Raw genomic sequence first — 18,538 nt, 5'->3', positions numbered from 1 at the left:
CCATACATATAGTAACAATTCCTCACAACAGTCCTATTAGGTAGTTATTATTAGCACTACCATTTTATAGACAAGCAAACTGAAGCACTAATAGGTAAAGCAACTCATCCAAAGTCAAACAATTCTCAGAATTAGGACTCAACCTAGGCAGACTGGCTCCAGATTCTGTGCTGCTTGTGGTATGTAGGGCAGATTCCATAAGCAAGATGGAATTTAGCTAGGGGTTGAAGAGTTTGATAAATTAGGAGGAGGAGGAGGAAGAGAACTTGTAATAATACTATTTAGCCTTACAAGAGGCCAATTATAATTTGAGGCAATAGTATTTTTTGTTTTTTGAAACGGAGTCTCTCTCTGTCGCCCAGGCTGGAGTACAGTGGCATCACATTGGCTCACTGCAACCTCCGCCTCCGGGGTTCAAGCAATTCTCTGGCCTCAGCCTCCCAAGTAGCTGGGACTACAGGTATGTGCCACCACACCCAGCTAATTTTTTGTATGTTTAGTAGAGATGGGGTTTCACCGTGTTAGCCAGCATGGTCTTGATCTCCTGACCTCGTGATCCGTCCACCTCAGCCTTCCAAAGTGCTGGGATTACAGGCGTGAGCCACCACGCCCAGCCGAAGGCAATGGTTAATACAGAATCCATACTGAAACATTTTCAGAGACCAATTTTTTAGAGCACAATAACTTTAGAGCTTATTTTAAAGCACTGTAACTTATTTGGTATTTAGTAGACACTGTCTCGAATTTGCTTATTTATTGCTTTAGAATTTTTCTCAAGTTATTTCATGCATATATATTATTTCCCATCTGGAATTCAAGTGCTTAAATGCTTGCAGCATGAGAATGTGCCCATTACTTCTTTTACAATCCTTACCAAAACACAGCCTAGGCATATAAACAGTGTTTAATTAATGTTTGTTCAATTGAACTACAATACTAAAGTCTCTCGCTACCTTTTACCCAAGGAAACAGATGTAGAAAAAAATCTCTAAAGATGATGTTTAAAATTGACTTAACAACAAAAAAACCACAAGTATTATCTGGTAGGAAACAGAAGAGGGAAACTTGAGAACAGAGGATATTTTTGTCAGTGAAAGATTAATACAGGGACAAGTCAGCAAAGTCAAAAAAGAAGCATGAATTAGTAAAAACGCAAAGAAATGATAGGTGTGAGCCACCATGCACAGCCTGTTTTAGTTCTTTTCTAAAGTGGGTATGAGATAAATGGAATTAGGCCAGGGTCAAATTTATTTTAACCTAGCCTTTCCACTTTTGTTTCTTCAACTACAATTTTACTTGAAAGGTTCACCTCACATTCTTGACTAGGTTTCTCGGCTACAGAAAAACATGAAAGAGAATTCTATGCCCATTAAAAAGGCAAAATGAAAATCTGTGAACTAAATGGGATAAAATTAGTTCCTGTAAAAATTATGACCACCTTTACCGAAATTTTTAAAACTCATTGTGTTACTGATAGGATGCTCCGGGAATTTTAAAGGTAAAGTCTGAACAACAGTAGAGTAACCTCAAATTCCAAGCGAAAGTGAAGACAAACTTTGACTAACAGCTACAAAAAGGTAGTACTTTAATCCAAAGTTCAGTTCAAAATAAATGCAGAGGATAGTAGAGGGTCTAGAAAGAGAACTGGAATGAGGAGGTACCAGTAGGAACAGGCTATAAAGGGAGTGACGCTGTGGTGGGGAGGTGTGGAGGAGAGGTGAGAACAACAAAGTCATAACAACAGGAAAACAGGGTTTGCTTGCACTGTTGAAATTTACTTCATGAGAAGTATCAGTTCTGAAGATCATTTTTAATCACAAAAGCATTTTCACCTGAGTAATTCCTTTAGTACATGTTCTTTTCCCTACTGAAATGAAAGATGCCCATCTTAGTAATCTTCAAAACAGCCTATTAATTTGGCAATGTCCCATCAAAGGGAGGGCAAAATGGTTCTAAAAACATAAAAACCTAATTCAATTTTAAAAAAATTTTAAAGTAAAAACATGTTAGAACAAGACTTCCAAATGTTTCCACTCTGGTGCTTGCCTGAAGTCTGAAGGCCAAGTTCCCATGGATTCCTACAGGCGAAATTAATCTCCTTTATCTTAAAGCACTGTGGATGTGGGTGGAGGGTAGGGGGTGGTAGCCAAGGGAAGGGGTAATAGGATAAAAAGAATTAAGAAATATAATTTGTGGCTGAGTGCGGTGGCTCACGCCTGTAACCCCGGCACTTTGGAAGGCTGAGGTGGGTGGATCACCTGAGGTAAGGAGTTAAGAGACCAACCCGGGTAACATGGAAAAACCCCGTCTCTATTAAAAATACAAAAATGTGCCGGGCGTGGTAGTGCATGCCTGCAGTCCCAGCTACTAAAGAGGCTGAGGCAGGAGAATCACTGGAACCTGGGAGGCAAAGGTTCCAGTGAGCGGAGATCATACCACTGCACTCCAGCCTGGGTGATAGGGTGAGACTCCATCTCAAAAAAAAAAAAAAAAGATGTAAAAACATAATTTTTATGTGCTTCTAACTCTAACACAAACAAAATTTACAAATTAGTACATGCAAAAAAAAATCAATAAAGTTAAAACAACAGTCACTTAACATGATGCTGCTCTGTGAAAATTAAAGTTTTGTTCACTAGTGGAATACGGTATAAACTGTGACTGCACAGGTTCTTCATCATAGGTACGTGAGGATCCAACTCTCCCACCACCAACTACTGAGAAATCTTTGTTTCTAAAACACCATGTGATGTTGTCCCAAAGGCAAAATTTATTTAACCCCCCCGCCACCAGTTATAAACAGAAATACAACCTTGAGCACTGAAATTTTTTTTTTTTTGAGACAGAGTCTCGCTCTTGTCGCCCAGGCTGGAGTGCGATGGCGCCATTTCGGCTCACTGCAAGCTCCACCTCCCGGGTTCAACCAATTCTCCTGCCTCAGCCTCCCCAGTATCTCGGATTACAAGCGCCCGCCACCATGCCTGGCTAATTTTTGCAGTTTTAGCAGGGACAGGGTTTCACCATGTTGGCCAGGCTGGTCTTGAATTCCTGACCTCAAGTGATCTGCTCGCCTCGGCCTCCCAAAGTGCTGGGATTACAGGCGTTACAGGCGTGAGCCACCGTGCCCAGAGAGCACTGAAATCTTATATGAGAATGTTGTTTTAAAGTGTCAGTATTGTTCTTGAATAAGCTTATATTATTTTTTATCACTGAAATAAAAATAGGGAATTTTTAAAAATGCTAATTACCTTTTTCCTCTTCCACTTCTCTGTATTACATATTTTCTATGATAAACTTGTATTTTTTCTAGTTGAGTTTCATGACAGCTTTATTGACATATAATTCATATACCATACAATTCACCTATTTAAAATGTACAATTCAATAGTTTTTAGTATATTCACAAAATTGTACACAATCAATTCTAGAACATCTTATCACCCCCAAAAGATCCCCCCTGCCCTACATACCCACTAGCAGTGACTTCCCGTTCTCCTGCACCCCCACCACAGCCCTAGGCAATCACTCAAACCACTAATGTACTTTGTCTCTATAGATTTACATATTCTGGACATTTCACATAAATGGAATTATACAATATGCAGTATACTGCAATTAGCTTCTTTCACTCAGCATGTTTTCAAGGGGTATCCATGTTGTACTATATACTGACACTTCATTTCTTTTTATTGCCAAAGAATCTTCCACTGTACAGATATACCACCTTTTATTTATCCATTCATAAGTTGATGGACATTTGGGCTGTTTCTACTTTTTGACTGTTGTGAATAATGCTGTTATAAACATTTGTGCACGTTTTTGTCTGAACACTTGTTTTTAATTCTTTTCAGTGTATACCCAGGAGTGGAACTGCTGGGTCACACGGTAATATGATGTTTAACTTACGAGGAACTGCCACACTGCTTTCCGTCGGAGCCATACCATTTTACACTCCCACTCCAGTGGACAAGGGAGGGCTTGGATTTCTCTATCTCCAGGAGTGAACTGGTATATTTCACTGTGGTTTTGATTTGTATTTCCCTGACGGCTAATGATGCTGGGCATCTTTTCATGTGTTTTTGGCCATTTGTATATCTTCTTTGGCAAAATGTCTATGCAGAACCTACTGAGTTGTAAGTTGCATATGTTTAGACTCAGGAAAACGACTTTTTAAAAAACAGTGGACATATGCTAATATTGTTTAAAAGTAAAATTAATATAAATATTGAGGGCTGTGCTGGTGTAGAAACTTTCCCCATTCCTACACTCCTTTACTCATCCACTTCTGGGACGGCAGAATGATTTCTCTTATTGGCAAATTTGGTAATGCCTAAGCTTTACTGGCTCAGCCACCTTCTTTTTTTTTTTTTTGAGACAGAGTCTGGCTCTGTCCCCCAGGCTGGAGTGCAGTGGCACCATCTCGGCTCACTGCAAGCTCCGCCTCCCGGGTTCACGCCATTCTCCTGCCTCAGCCTCCCGAGTAGCTGGGACTACAGGCACCTGCCACCACGCCCTGCTAATTTTTTTGTATTTTTAGTAGAGACAGGGTTTCACTATGTTGGCCAGGATGGTCTCGAACTCCTGACCTCGTGATCCGCCCACCTCGGCCTCCCAAAGTGCTAGGATTACAGGCTTGAGCCACTGCGCCCGGCCTCAGCCACCTTCTTTCTGCCCAGAGTGAGTCTGTCAGCAGAGGACACAGTACTTTGCTAAGCTGTTTTTGCAGGCCAGCCTTCTGTGGAGGAAGACCTAGAGGAAATGAAAGTGAATCACGATAAGAAAGAAAGATTAGATAGATGAAAAAGAAGAAGTGGGATGGGACAGTACTTCAGATACATAGACCAGAAATTTTTACAGGAAACTGAGGCCACCGGTTTGGCTGGATGGGGAAGGTGGAGCCTATTGGACCTGCCTCTAGACTCATGGTGCCCTTAATCCAGTTCAAGTCCTTGTGGAGAACTGTGAGGATCCGACACCCAACACAGTCCCAACTCTTAAGCCTTCTTCCAGTATCTCAGCAAACCAGCTCCCTAACTTTATTCTTTACTAATCTTCTATAAATCTCCTTCTCTAACTAAAATGGGCAATTCATTTGCCTCTCAAACAAGGATTTTAAAAAATGAGACTATAGGCCGGGCGCGGTGGCTCACGCCTGTAACCCCAGCACTTTGAGAGGCCGAGGTGGACGGATCACAAGGTCAGGAGATCAAGACCATCCTGGCGAACATGGTGAAACCCTGTCTCTACTAAAAATACAAAAAATTAGCCAGGCATGGTGGCGGGCGCCTGTAGTTCCAGCTACTCGGGAGGCTGAGGCAGGAGAATGGCGTGAACCTGGGAGGCGGAGCTTGCAGTGAGCTGAGATCGTGCCACTGCACTCTAGCCTGGGCAACAGAGCAAGACTTCGTCTCAAAAAAGAAAAAAAAATGAGAATATGGGCCAGGCACAGTGGCTCATACCTGTAATACCTGCACTTTGGGGGCTGAAGTGGCAGGATCCCGTGAGCCCAGGAATTTGAGACCAGCCTGAGCAACATGGTGAGACCCTGTCTCTACAAAAAATAAAAAAAATTAACCAGGCGTTGGTGGCACATGCATGTGGTCTCAGCTACTTGTGAGGCTGAAGTAAGAGGATCACTTGAGCCCAAGAGGTCGAGGCTGCAGTGAGCTGTGGTCTCTATACCCCAGCCAGGGCAACACAGCAAGACCCTGTCTCAAAAAAAAAAAATTAGCTGGGTGTGGTGTCATATACCTATAGTCTCAGCTACTCTGGAAGATGAGGCTAGAGGATTGCTTAAGCCCAGGAGTTTGAGGCTGCAATGAGCTATGATCATGTCACTATACTCTAAGTCTATGTAACAAAGTGAGACCCCAATTCTACAATAAATGAATAAATGAGAATACGTAATACTGGTGAGGGTTCGATTAAATATTCACAGTCTCATGCTGCTCAAGAGGAATGTAAATTGCCATAACCAGAAAATGATTGCACAATATGTAGTAAGATTAAAACAATTAAGTACTTTTATTATTGGGGGATTTATGCTAAAAAATTTTTTCAACAGCAATAAAAAGGAAAAAAGGGGAGCTCCTCTGTGCATAAAGATGAACATGGGGGCAATATTTTACAGGCTTGTTTCAAGGACTGCTCTACAGATTCTATACACATTATGTCAGTTAATCCTCATAACCCTTAGGAAGTATTATTTCCCACAGTTACAAATGCAAAAACTAAGGGGAAAGGTAGCTAAATAGCTTATCCAAGGTGATAATAGTTTATATATTTGTCCCCACCCAAATCTCATGTGGAATTGTAATCCTCAGTATTGGAGGTGGGGCCTGGTGGGAGGTGACTGGACCATAGGGGTGGATTTCTCACGAATGGTTTAGCACCATCCCTTTGGCTGCTGGTGAGTTCTCGTGAGACCTGATTGTTGATTGGACCATAGGGGTGGATTTCTCATGAATGGTTTAGCACCATCCCTTTGGCTGCTGTCCTCGTGATAGTGAGTTCTCGTGAGACCTGATTGTTTAAACATACGTAGCACATCCTGCTCGCGCTTGCTCCTGCTCCCACCATGTGATATGCCTGCTCTCATTTCACCTTCCACCGTGAGGAAAAGCTCCCTGAGGCCTCCCCAGAAGCCGAGTGACGTCATGCCCATACAGCCTGCAGAAGTGTGAGCCAAATAAGCCTCTTTCCTTTAAAATAGCCCTGTCTCAGGTATTTCGTTATATTAAACAGCAACACAAGAATACATAAGATCACCGTGGCAGTGAGGAAAAAACTGAAAACAAATGTTCAATAATAGGGAAATGATTATCATGTTTCAAAGCCACAAAAAATATACATTCTGTGTCTACAATGAGAGAAGAATCTAAAAATTGTAAATATGACCTCAACTATGTAAAAACACACACTCCAAAGAGACTGAAAATAAATATACCAAAATGTTAACACTTCTTGCTCTTAGTTGATGGGAATACAACTGAAGTTTTTATTTTTTAACTTTTCTATATTTTGCATATTTAAATGTAATATTTTATACTCAAAAACTTTTTTGAAAGCATTGAACCAAGGACATAAAAGTTTATTTTTAATCACTAAGAATGTTATGCAGGTCATTTAAATATTAATATTGTTCCCCTCTTTAGAAAGAAAATAATCCAAATAAATACAAAGTAATAACAAAAGTTTAGCAAATTAAAAACAAAACACCCCATTTACTAAGAGCTGTCTGTGTGCCACACACTGTGGAAAGTCACTTTGACATGTGTTATCTCATGTAATAAATGTGTGGGTTTTTTCTTTTAGAAAGTGTGTTTATCAACCATTTCAGTAGGTAGCCACTGCTTGGGACCCTATTTTAGAGCACCACCGAGACACCTGCTGTAATTGCCAATAACCTACAGAAACAGGAATTCCTACAAAACCAGTTTTCCAGGGCACAAAGTAGAGAACTCTATAGTGGAACTGTATAGATCTTAAAAAGTAACTCATCCAAACTGTTTCACAATTTTTCACAACAGGTTTACTGAACCTTAAGTCAAAAGAGGTGGCATTTAAAATTCTAGTAAAATGAAGAAATAAAATTCTATATAATATATCCCGAATGAATTATAAATTGTACTAACCAAAAGATTTTTCATGTATATCTCCTGTTTCTTTCTAAAAAAAATTAAAACAAATCTATATAAAGCCATTCATGACATTAGCCATTAAGCTAATAGGAATGCTGGGTTTCAACAGTCATTCAAAATCTACCATATTTCAAAATTATACACTAACATGACATATTTTCTTGCATATGTATATCATAGTGTATAGGTTAAAATGGATTATCAATAAATTAAAATTAATTTATGAATTCCAGGATAAAGAACATAAAATACATATGGCAAACACAATTTTAAAAATGACAAAACCTAAGCCAGGAGTTCACTCTTATTTCTTCTCTTCTTATGAACACGAAGCAAAAACTCATTAAATTTCTATCATTTCAGAGGTTATAAAATTTCAAAAACAGTTTAGGCTGATGTTTACTTTTAATTAAGGCTTTCGTTTTCTCACATACCCCTTTCAATCCATCCTGCATATCAGAGGCAGATTAATCTTCAGAAAACACTATCTTTCTGTTTTGCATAATGAAAGCCATGACCTCACATACTTGTGGAATGAATAATTTTTCATGTCTCAAAAATCTGTAATAACATCGTATGGTCTGGTCATTTAGCTAGTGTTACTCCAGTCTTACGTTGTTATTGAATATCAAAATAAACAAATCTGTTCAATTCAGATGAGTCTCAACCACATCCCACTATCCATATCCTTTTATCTGGCTCTAAACTCCTATTCCTTGATTACTCTCAAGCCCTTACCCCAGCTGTTCAACCACGAGAGCGCCGGACTCCTGCCAATGTTTTGGTCACGTTAGTCAGCCTCATCCTAGCACTACTTCCTTTCCTATCTGGCATCGAATCCATGTATCATCTCTTGCTACTCCTTAGTCTTCTTATACTTCTACTGCACTCACCCTATAAACCCCCAGCCCTGATCAGTCTAACTACTTTTGCTGCTCTTATAGACAATCTGCAATCTATTGCTAAAGAGCATCACAACTACACAAATGAATAACTCTCTAAAAGCAGTATCCATCAAACCTCAGCTGGAACCTTAATGCTGGCCAGACATCCTTCCTCACAGAGCTCATGGGACCACATTCCTCCAGAGCTATTCTCAACCTTCATTACCAGTCTCCAGTCCCCTACCTGCCCATTCCTGGCTCAGCAGAGTCTCACCCGGACAAGGAAATAGAAGCTCCACCTCCATCTCGGTAGAAGAATGTTTCTAGCCACTGTTCAAGGATAATTTTTCTACCCTGTACCCAGTTTCTCACCCACTCCCAATTCATCAGGGAGTATGTCTGTACAATCAAGCTCTCTATGGACCCATTCTTCTCATCATCACAAAACAGCGGTTGCCTTTACCCTAATCCCAGGTCTGTGAATAACTCTTTGGACTTGCAGCAAAAACTCAACCACAATAATTATTCACTTTTCTATAGAATGCACAGAGGACAAACAAATGATTAAAAAAAAAAAAAAAGTACCCCACAAGGTACTAGAAAAATATAAAGAGTAATTAATAAAGCTGTAAAAGATATAAGGTAAAAAAAACACTTGAGGAACTGGGCGTAGTGGCTCACACCTGTAATCCCAGCACTTTGGGAGGCCGAGCCAGGGGGATCACTTGAGGTCAGGAGTTCAAGACCAGCCTGGCCAACATGCTGAAACCCCACCTCTACTGAAAATACAAAAATTAGCCAGGCTTGGTGGCGGGTGCCTGCAATCCCAGCTACTCAGGAGGCTGAGGCGAGAATCACTTGAACCCAGGAGGTGGAGGCTGCAGTGAGCCAAGATCGTGCCATTGCACTCCAGCCTGGGCAACAGAGTGAGACTCTGTCTCAAAAATAAATAAATAAATAAATAAATAAAATACTTGAGGAAGATTTGTTCAGATTTGTTCTTTGACTCACTATGACCTTCCTTCATAATCTATTCAATTATTTTTGTTTTAAATAAAATACTACTAAAAATGATGCTTTTACTTAGGAATCCTTATAAAACCATAGCTGCTTATGAGAGATTTAGGAAGGACATGCAATAACCAACCAAGTCAAATTGATGCTGTGGTTCTTGTCCTTTTTTGAGTAACATATTCCTTGAAAAATCTGATGAAAGCTGAGAATTCCCTCTGAAAAATACACGTATTGTGCTTTGGGAGGCCAAGGATGGGAGGATTGCTCCTGGAGGAGGCCAGGAGTTCTAGACCAGCCGGGGCAACATAGGGAGGCCCTATCTCTGCAAAAAGTTGAAAAAAAAATTAGCTAGGCATGGTGGTGCATACCTGCAGTCCCAGCTGCTAGGGAGGCTGAAGTGGGAGGATTGCTTGAGTCCAGGAGTTTGAGGCTGCACTGAGCTATAATCTTGCCACTGCATAACAACCTGGGTGATAGTGCAACACGCTGTCTCTAAAAAAAAATTTTTTTAAAGAAAAAGAAAAAACACGAATTTTTGAATAACCATGTTTTCCTCAAGTTAAAATTTATTTACCTTTTTAAAAAATCTTTGGAGTGGCCGGGCGCGGTGGCTCACGCCTGTAATCCCAGCACTTTGGGAGGCTGAGGCGGGTGGATCACAAGGTCAGGAGATCGAGATCATCCTGGCTAACATGGTGAAATCCCGTCTCTACTAAAAATACAAAAAATTAGCCGGGCGCGGTGGCGGATGCCTGTAGTCCCAGCTACTAGGGAGGATGAGGCAGGAGAATGGCGTGAACCCAGGATGTGGAGCTTGCAGTGAGCTGAGATCACGCCACTGCACTCCAGCCTGGGCAACAGAGCGAGACTCAGTTTTATTAAAAAACATCTTTGGAGCATTATTACTTCTGTAATCAAGAAGGAAAAAAGAGGCAAAGATGTGTACTTCTACTCCCCACCACTTCGAGTTTCTAATAAAATATGACCTATTCTGACCTGTCAGCTTTCCATGGAAAAAACTAAAAGGTGAGAGAAGGCAGAATAATCTATAGAGACATTCTGGGCACATTTTTTCACTTACACTGAAGAGCTGGAGGAAAATGGAAACTCTCCAGCAAAGGCTATACAAAGTACATGGTTTTACACAAAGCATTACACAAGTACATGGAAGCTTTAGTTACAAAACAGATATTCTTAGAATATGTTTCCTCAGCCCAGATAAGTGTTCCTGGAGCAGAAATTTTGCTCATAAGGTTTTTGCACTCACAGCTGTACTCTTTGAGGCTTCAGGGAAAGAAGCCATGGACACATATGTTAACGCTCTGCTGGCATTCACCGGGCAATCCCTAGGTTTTCCCCAGCTATACAGTGGAGAAAGAAAGGATAAAAAGCCCGTACGCATCAGAATGCATAAAACTATAACCAACCAAAAGGCCATCCAATATAATAAAAACTAACTTCTTGAATTAAATACCATTTTACTTTAGGTTATTTTGAAATACGTCTTTCTCTGGGTAGTGAAAAGATGAGCATTGGTGAATATATGATCTAACAGATTAATTTTAAAACAAGAGTTCAAATGTAATACTAGACTATCTTCTCTCTTCTGAGTCACAAAACCAATATTACATGATTAAAATAGGGAAGAGAAAGGGCATTACTTCTAATTTTGGCTCTTTCTAGTGCTTATCCAATGCTACAGGTATAACTCTAACTGGCATGGCAAAGAACTCCACAACAAAATTTTTAAAATGCTTGTAGCAAAAACAATCTAGAGATTACTGTGTCAATTATTTAAAATAAAGCCTGATGGCTGAATTTGAATTAAGATGCCACAAATGGGTATCAATAATGACTTTTCCAGGAAACTACATTTCACAATATTATAACCAGTATAATTTGCACAAACGTCCACCCCTCTTTTCATCTGAGTTGACTCTGAGGGAGGAAATCCTGCTGGTTACATGAATCCTTGTAAGACCCAATTTAAGTAAACTTTTTCATGCTTCACAAGTGAAAAAAAAAATCTAAAATGTTAGTTGTTGCTTCATGAGGTAAAAACAAATAACTCAGGCCTGGCGCAGTGACTCACACCTATAATCCTAGCACTTTGAGAGGCTGAAGCAGGCACTCTGCTCGAGCTCAGGAGTTCAAGACCACCCCGGGCAACATGGCGAAACCCTGTCTCTATTTTTCTAAAAAATTAATAATTAAAAAAACCACATACCACACACATAAATAAATAACTCCACTATTTATTATTCAATAAATAAAACATACTTTTGGCTGGGAGTGGTGGCTCACGTCTGTAATCCCAGTACTTTGTGAAGCCAAGGCAGGAGGATCACTTGAGCCCAGGAGTTCAGGACTAGCCTGGGCAAAACAGTGAGATCTCATCTCTATTTAAATAACAAACCATACACATTTTCACAAAAATCCTTATTGAAAAATCTTAGGCAATGTTTTTCAGTTCATCTAAAAATTATTTTTAAGATTTAGTTGTATACTGATAATAAGAGCTGCAGAAGAGAAAAATAATGAACAAGGACAATGCAGACAAAAAATCAAAATATAAGCAGTATACTATCAAATAATCAAGGACAGCAGCATTTGATCTTATAAAGTTCCCAAATTTTTTAATAACTTATTTCAAAATCTATAATATAAAAAAGTACTTTATTTAATTCATTTATTTATGCATTTTTGAGACAGGGTCTTACTCTGTCACCCAGGCTGGAGTGCAGAGTACAGTGGTTCAATCATGCTTCACTGCAGCCTCGACCTCCTGTGCTTAGGCGATCCTCCCATCTCAGCCTCCAGAGTAGCTAGGACTACAGGCTTGAGTCCCAGGCATGGCTGTGACTGGTCAAAAAGCATTTTTAAAGGTTACTTTACCTTCATTCAAATTAGAAAACCACAGTCACCTAATTCACTGAGTTTTCAAAATGCAGCTAAGATAGAAAAAATATGTAATTATTTAATCAGGTAGTGGCTCTCCAGGAAAAAAACAGGGCAACTATTCTCATAAGAAAATTTAATACATACGCCAATTGCAAAATAATGTTAATTTCTAAATTACCTAGATACTGTCAATTTAAATATCAAATGCCCAAATGTCAATGAAGGGTGACTAACCAGACAGTGTGGCACATGCCTATAGCCCCAGCTCAGGAGGCTACAGCAGGAGGATCACTTGAGCCCAGGAGTTCAAGGCTAATCTGGGCAACACAGTGAGACCTCATCTCTAAAATAAGTAAATAAATGTGACAAAATTTACCATTTACTGTTTCAGAATTTTTCTTAATCTAAAAGGAAAAATCATCTTGATTTGTCAGTATTTTGATAGGCACACACTGTCTTTCCTTTCCACATGGCTAATGATGATGAAAAACAGGAAGTCCTAAGAGATGGAAGGGTGGAGGGTATAATGGCAAAAAGTTTCCATCTCCAAAATGTTAAAGAGCAGGATCCCAAAACTAAGATAAAAACCATTTGGCCTGGCACAGTGGCTCACGCCTTTAATCCCAGCACTTTGGGAGGCGGAGGTGGGCGGATCACTTGAGGTCAGGAGTTTGAAACCAGCCTGGCCAACATGGTGAAACCCTGTCTCTACTAAAAATACAAAAAATTAGCTGGGTGTGGTGGCACACGCCTGTAATCCTAGCTACTTGGGAGGCTGAGGCAGGAGAATCACTTGAACCCAGGAGGTGGAGGTTGCAGTGAGCTGAGATCTCGCACCACTGCACTCCAGCCTGGGCGACGGAGCAAGACTCTGTCTCAAAAAGGATAAAAACAATCTAAGAAATCTCAAGCTATTATAAGACTTCAGAATTCTGCTAATGAGGCCGGGCGCGGTGGCTCACGCTTGTAATCCCAGAACTTTGAGAGGCCGAGGCGGGCGGATCACGAGGTCAGGAGATCGAGACCACGGTGAAACCCCGTCTCTACTAAAAATACAAAAAAATTAGCCGGGCGTGGTGGTGGGTGCCTGTAGTCCCAGCTACTTGGAGAGGCTGAGGCAGGAGAATGGCGTGAACCCGGGAGGCGGAGCTTGCAGTGAGCAGAGATTGTGCCACTGCACTCCAGCCTGGGCGACAGAGCAAGACTCCGTCTCAAAAAAAAAAAAAAAAAAAAGAATTCTGCTAATGATGCGTTCTTTAAAGAATATTACAAACAATTATTTCAAATGCTTAAAAAACAAAATTATTCCCTGAAAGGATATATAATTTCCCCCATGAGAATGATTCCTACATAAAGGAAAGCCTGTATTCATGTGAATCCTGAAGGCCCTAAACTGGAAAGAAGGTTACATAACAGTATCAAGACATACATATATTAAGTTAGAATTTCTCAATAAGCATATAATGCTTTTAAAGCCCAGTTAAATCTTATCAGGGCTTTTTAAAAACTGAAGATTACCACACTATCAATTACTCTTCCTAAAATAACTACAATAAATTTGCTAAGACTCACTTGTAGAAACCAAGCAATGTATTTTCTCTCTTATCCAACTAAAAGGGTGCCAATAAACAGCTACCTAGTTTTAAATACAAATGGAAACATTATTATTTTCTTATAGAACATCCACACATCTCTCACAGAACAAGCAACATCCAATAACTATGCCCCCTCCCCAATTCTGTCTTTGATCCTCTAACACTCCCCATAGTCCCTCCATTGTGCCAGGTCTATCATGACTATATTTGACAGAGGGAGTTTGTTCACTGACCAAGTAATTTAAAATTTCTTCATACTATAAAGGCTGAGAAGAGGGCATGTTTCTTGTATTAAATTACACTGAATATTAATTAGGCCTTCAGGCTAATTTAGCTATTAATGTAGATGTAGCACACAGCAGCTAAAGTAGTATTTAGGGAAGTTTATTGGAGCACAGAGGTCAAGACAGAACAATGATGGGTCTGACTGATCCCTATGGAGGTTAACTGGCTTTAGAGTTACCTTTGTTACAGCAGCTCTGAACCAGAGACAGTTCTATGTAAATCACCACCCTTGTTGCAAAAACAACTTGAAGCACGTATGGAGACAGTATGTCAGTTGCTTTATATAAAAACTGCCATCTTTCCTTTTAAATTTCCCTAAACCACCATACACAAGTTAATCTTTTACTTTACTCAGGCTCCCAGCATTCTACAGCCATAAAACCTACTCTCTTCCTTTCTAAATTTTGCTCAAACATTTGATCTTTCCCTTGATAAGAAACACCATGATATAAAGAAGCACATTTATAAAACTCTTAGCCTTACCTGAAACTGACTCAGAAAATAACTCTGCAACAACAAGTACTCTACCTGTTCACAAAAAAGTTCAATCTTCTTGTAGGTCCTCAAGTTCTCCCTACAATTTAGTAGACAGAAACTCATACTGTGCCTTGACACACTGTTGATGTGCAAATGTAAATAACTAGTAACAATGACACGCCAGGAAATGACTGAACACTATTCATCTTATGAGCCTCACTAAACAAGCATGGGGCTCAACGTTAACACAGTCAACACTAAGAGAAAGAGGCTGGGCATGGTGGCTATGCCTGTAATCTCAACACTTTGAGAGGTTGAGGTGGGAGGATCATTTGAGCCCAGGAGTTCAGGGCTCCGGGACTGCCACTGCACTCCAGCCTGGGCAATAGAGTGAGAATCTGTCTCAAAACAAACAAAACAAAACAAAAACACTAAGAGGAAGAGACTTAGAACTTTCTTCCTGCATAGAAACTTCTCAAATTAAATACCACAGTACTTCAGGAAGAGGAGTTTTTAATTTACCCCACAGAATCAGACTCTCAGTGTAGGAAGACAGCTTAAAAATCCTGTGACAATCCTATCATTTGTGCTGCTCAGTAAGGTAACATTTAGCTACATGTGACTGTTGAGCACTTGAAATGTGGCTTCTCCAAATTGAGATGTGCTGTAAGTATAAAATACCAGATTTTATAGATTTAGTATGAAATAATGTAAAATATCTCATTTTAAAAATTGATTTCATGTTAAAGTAACATATGATTAAATAAAATATACTACTAAAATTTTACCTGTTTTTTACTTTCTTAATACCACTACTAGAAAATTTTAAATTACTTATATGGCTTGCATTGTATTTCTATTGAAGACTGCTGCTACAGACCTACAGCCTTAATTCTGACAGCAAGCAAGGACTATCGCTTGGCATTTCCCAATTACAGTTGTCATTTAAAAGCCAAAAGAGGCTGGGTGTGGTAGCTCATGCCTGTAATACCAGTGCTTCAGGAGGCTGAGGTGGGAGGATTGCTTGAGGCCAGGAATTTGAGACCAGCCTGGGAAACAGCAAAACTCCGCCTTTACAAACAAATAAATATATTTAAATGTAAAAAGCAAGAAAAAAAGTATTTTCTCTTCGCTACCAACTTAATTGAGAGAACAAGATAATTTAAGAGATTACAAAAATCATCAGCAGAATCACTTTGTCTTGGAACCATTTTCAAGGCGTGGTGGCTCACGCCTGTAATCCCAGCACTTTGGGAGGCGGAGGTCGGAGGATCACCTGAGGTCAGTAGTTCGAGACCACCCTGGCCAACATGGCGAAACTCCATCTCTACTAAAAATACAAAAATTAGCTGGGTATAGTAGCAGGCGTCTGTAATCCCAGCTACTCGGGAGGCTGAAGCAGGAGAAACTGCTTGAACCTGAAAGGCGGAGGTTGCAGTGAACTGAGATGGCACCACTACACTCCAGCCTGGGCGACAGAGTAGACTCCATCTCAAAAAAAAAAAAAAAAAAATTACTTCAAAAAGGCAAAAACAGCATAGGACAGAAAACCACACTTCTTAAGAAAAAAGATGGGAAACACTGCACACTAATCAAGTTTTTCTAATAAAGTATGTCTAAATCCTGATCATAAAGTTCATCTTTAAGGTGAAATCAACATTCTCAGCACCTGGGACCTCAGAAAAAAAAATAAGATGTACAAAAATCTCTTTTTATTATTCAAGTACCTTCAATTACAAACAAGTGAACCATCAACACTGTAAAAAGGGAATATTATAATGTAATTCTCCTTCCCAAAACCAAAAGAAAATAATAACACTGAAAAGCAAAACAAAAAATAACATCAGTTTTTCTAGGACTCAGTAGGCTAACTTTGGTCCACAAACATTATGAAATAAGACTGCATTTTAAAATAAGTGTTTTTTTTTTTTTAACCACAATGTGTTTATTTTTCTTTTTCTCTTTTTCTTTTTTTTTTTTTTTTTTTAAGGAGACAGAGTCTATGTTGCCCAGTCTGGCTTCGAACTCCTGGCAGCAAGTGATCCTCCTATCTTGGCCTCCCAAAGTGCTGGGATTACAGGCATGAACTACCATACCCAGCGACCACAATGTTTTTTTAAAAGTATATTTAAAAAGTAAGAAATTCAACGACACATTTCTATGAGTGAACCATGGAGACATAATTCTATTTTATCTGATTTAAAAATACTTAGGACTCCAGGTCCTGGAGGGGGGAAAAAAAGTGTATTTCTGAATCTATGAAAATATTTTTTAAGGGGAGAGGGGGAGGCAGCTCAGTAATACAGAAAGGTTCAGAGGATGCAAAGTCACTTCTAGAAAACTGTCAGTGAGAAAACTGTATGAAAAAAGAATTTAAGCAAATTAAGACCAATGAGTGAGTCCCCAGAGTTTGTACAACAGTTGATGAGATATTTTCTATGACGTCCTAACAAATTTATAATCCACAAAAGGTCATATTTGGTTGTCAATTCTTTATCCGCTTGAGCTTCATCAGATGAGTATAATCTTCAGACTATTTGCTAGGTGATACATTCCTTAGGAACCTTTTCCTTGTGCATTTAAATGCCCAACTCAATTACGCTCTCAGTAGAATAAGCAGAAAGGATTGTAAGTATTTTAAGACACGGAGTTGATTGGCTGCCGTTTCTTGCCTTGGTGGTAAGAATAATGGGTAAAAGCTCTTTCTAAGTTTGATCCTGAAACACCGAAAACACTCTCAAAGAACCGTGTCTCTTAACATTGCCCAATAGGTTAAAAAAAAAAAAAAAAAACACTGCCAAAATTTCCATTACAGCACCCTATTTTTAGTCTTCAAAATTGGGTCTTTTAAATCGCATTCCACAGTACGATGTGTTTGACTAAGTTTACATAAGGAATAAAATAAGCATCCTAAAGTCTTAATCTTTTTAAGCTTAGAAAGGAATTGTAAGTTTTTAAATTTTTATTTTTAATCTTAACTTTAAGTCTTTCAAACACACAAACTAAAAAAATTAAGGAAAATACTGGCCCAGAGAGAGGAATGGAAGGGAGACACCACGCGGTTCTTGACAACCAAAGTGGTGGTGATGGGGGGGACCAGGTGTGGGGGGGAAATGAAAACCATCCCCGAGGGTGGGGAGAGCGGGCTGTGGGCCACAGACCAGAAAGGAATGGAGACCGTGGAAGCCGCAGGCTCCTCCAGGAGCGGGGTGAGGAACGACTTCTGGCGCTAGTCCCCTAGGGAGGGAGAAATTGGCGCGACGCGCAGCCATAGGAGACCCACAGTAGCTGAGAAAGGAGAGGAAGACAGGCGACCTGGAGGCGGAGGAGGTAAGGGGACCGGGCTACACCTCACCGGGAGGGCAGAGGCGGCGCGGCTGGAGGAGGACAGCAGGGGGAGGAGCGAGGGGCTTCCGAAAGGCTTTCCATCCCGGCCGCGAGCCGGCGGGTCCCCTGCATCCCGCTCCTCCTCTCCTCACCTGGGACTCGGAGGCGCAAGGAGGGCTACCGCTGGGCGCCGGGTCTGTTTCCAGCCCCACTTGGCGACATGGCGGCCGACGTGCCGTCACGGAGCTTGCTCGGGTCTCCCGTGGCTCCGGTGGAGGAGACACCTCTCGCCTTTCCGCCCCGCCTCCCCCTGCGCACCCCTCGCGGCTGGCCGGCTGGAGGCTGGCGGCCCGCGACCGCGGAGCATAGAGCACTGGCGGCTAGAGAGGAAGCGCAGAGCGCGGACAACCATAGA

The 18,538-nt window shown here is 40.5% G+C and overlaps 1 protein-coding gene across 7 annotated transcripts in view; it reads right to left on the bottom strand.

The window, feature by feature from the left end:
* Positions 1-18,518, bottom strand: part of CNST (consortin, connexin sorting protein) — a 111,578-nt gene extending 93,060 nt beyond the window's left edge. For 2 of the 7 annotated variants that reach the window (XR_009210700.1, XR_009210701.1), the window contains exon 1: positions 18,152-18,259. The gene's annotated coding sequence lies outside the window, so the exon portion shown is untranslated. The other 5 variants (XR_009210703.1, XR_009210702.1, XM_032136235.2 and 2 more) reach the window with 4 other exon arrangements.
* Positions 18,519-18,538: the final 20 nt, after the last annotated feature.

This window comes from Hylobates moloch, unplaced genomic scaffold (assembly GCF_009828535.3).
Source record: "Hylobates moloch isolate HMO894 unplaced genomic scaffold, HMol_V3 SCAFFOLD_18, whole genome shotgun sequence".
NCBI lineage: Eukaryota > Metazoa > Chordata > Mammalia > Primates > Hylobatidae > Hylobates > Hylobates moloch.
The sequence above is the reverse complement of the archived record's forward strand: the minus strand, read 5'-3'. Positions and strand labels throughout refer to the sequence as shown.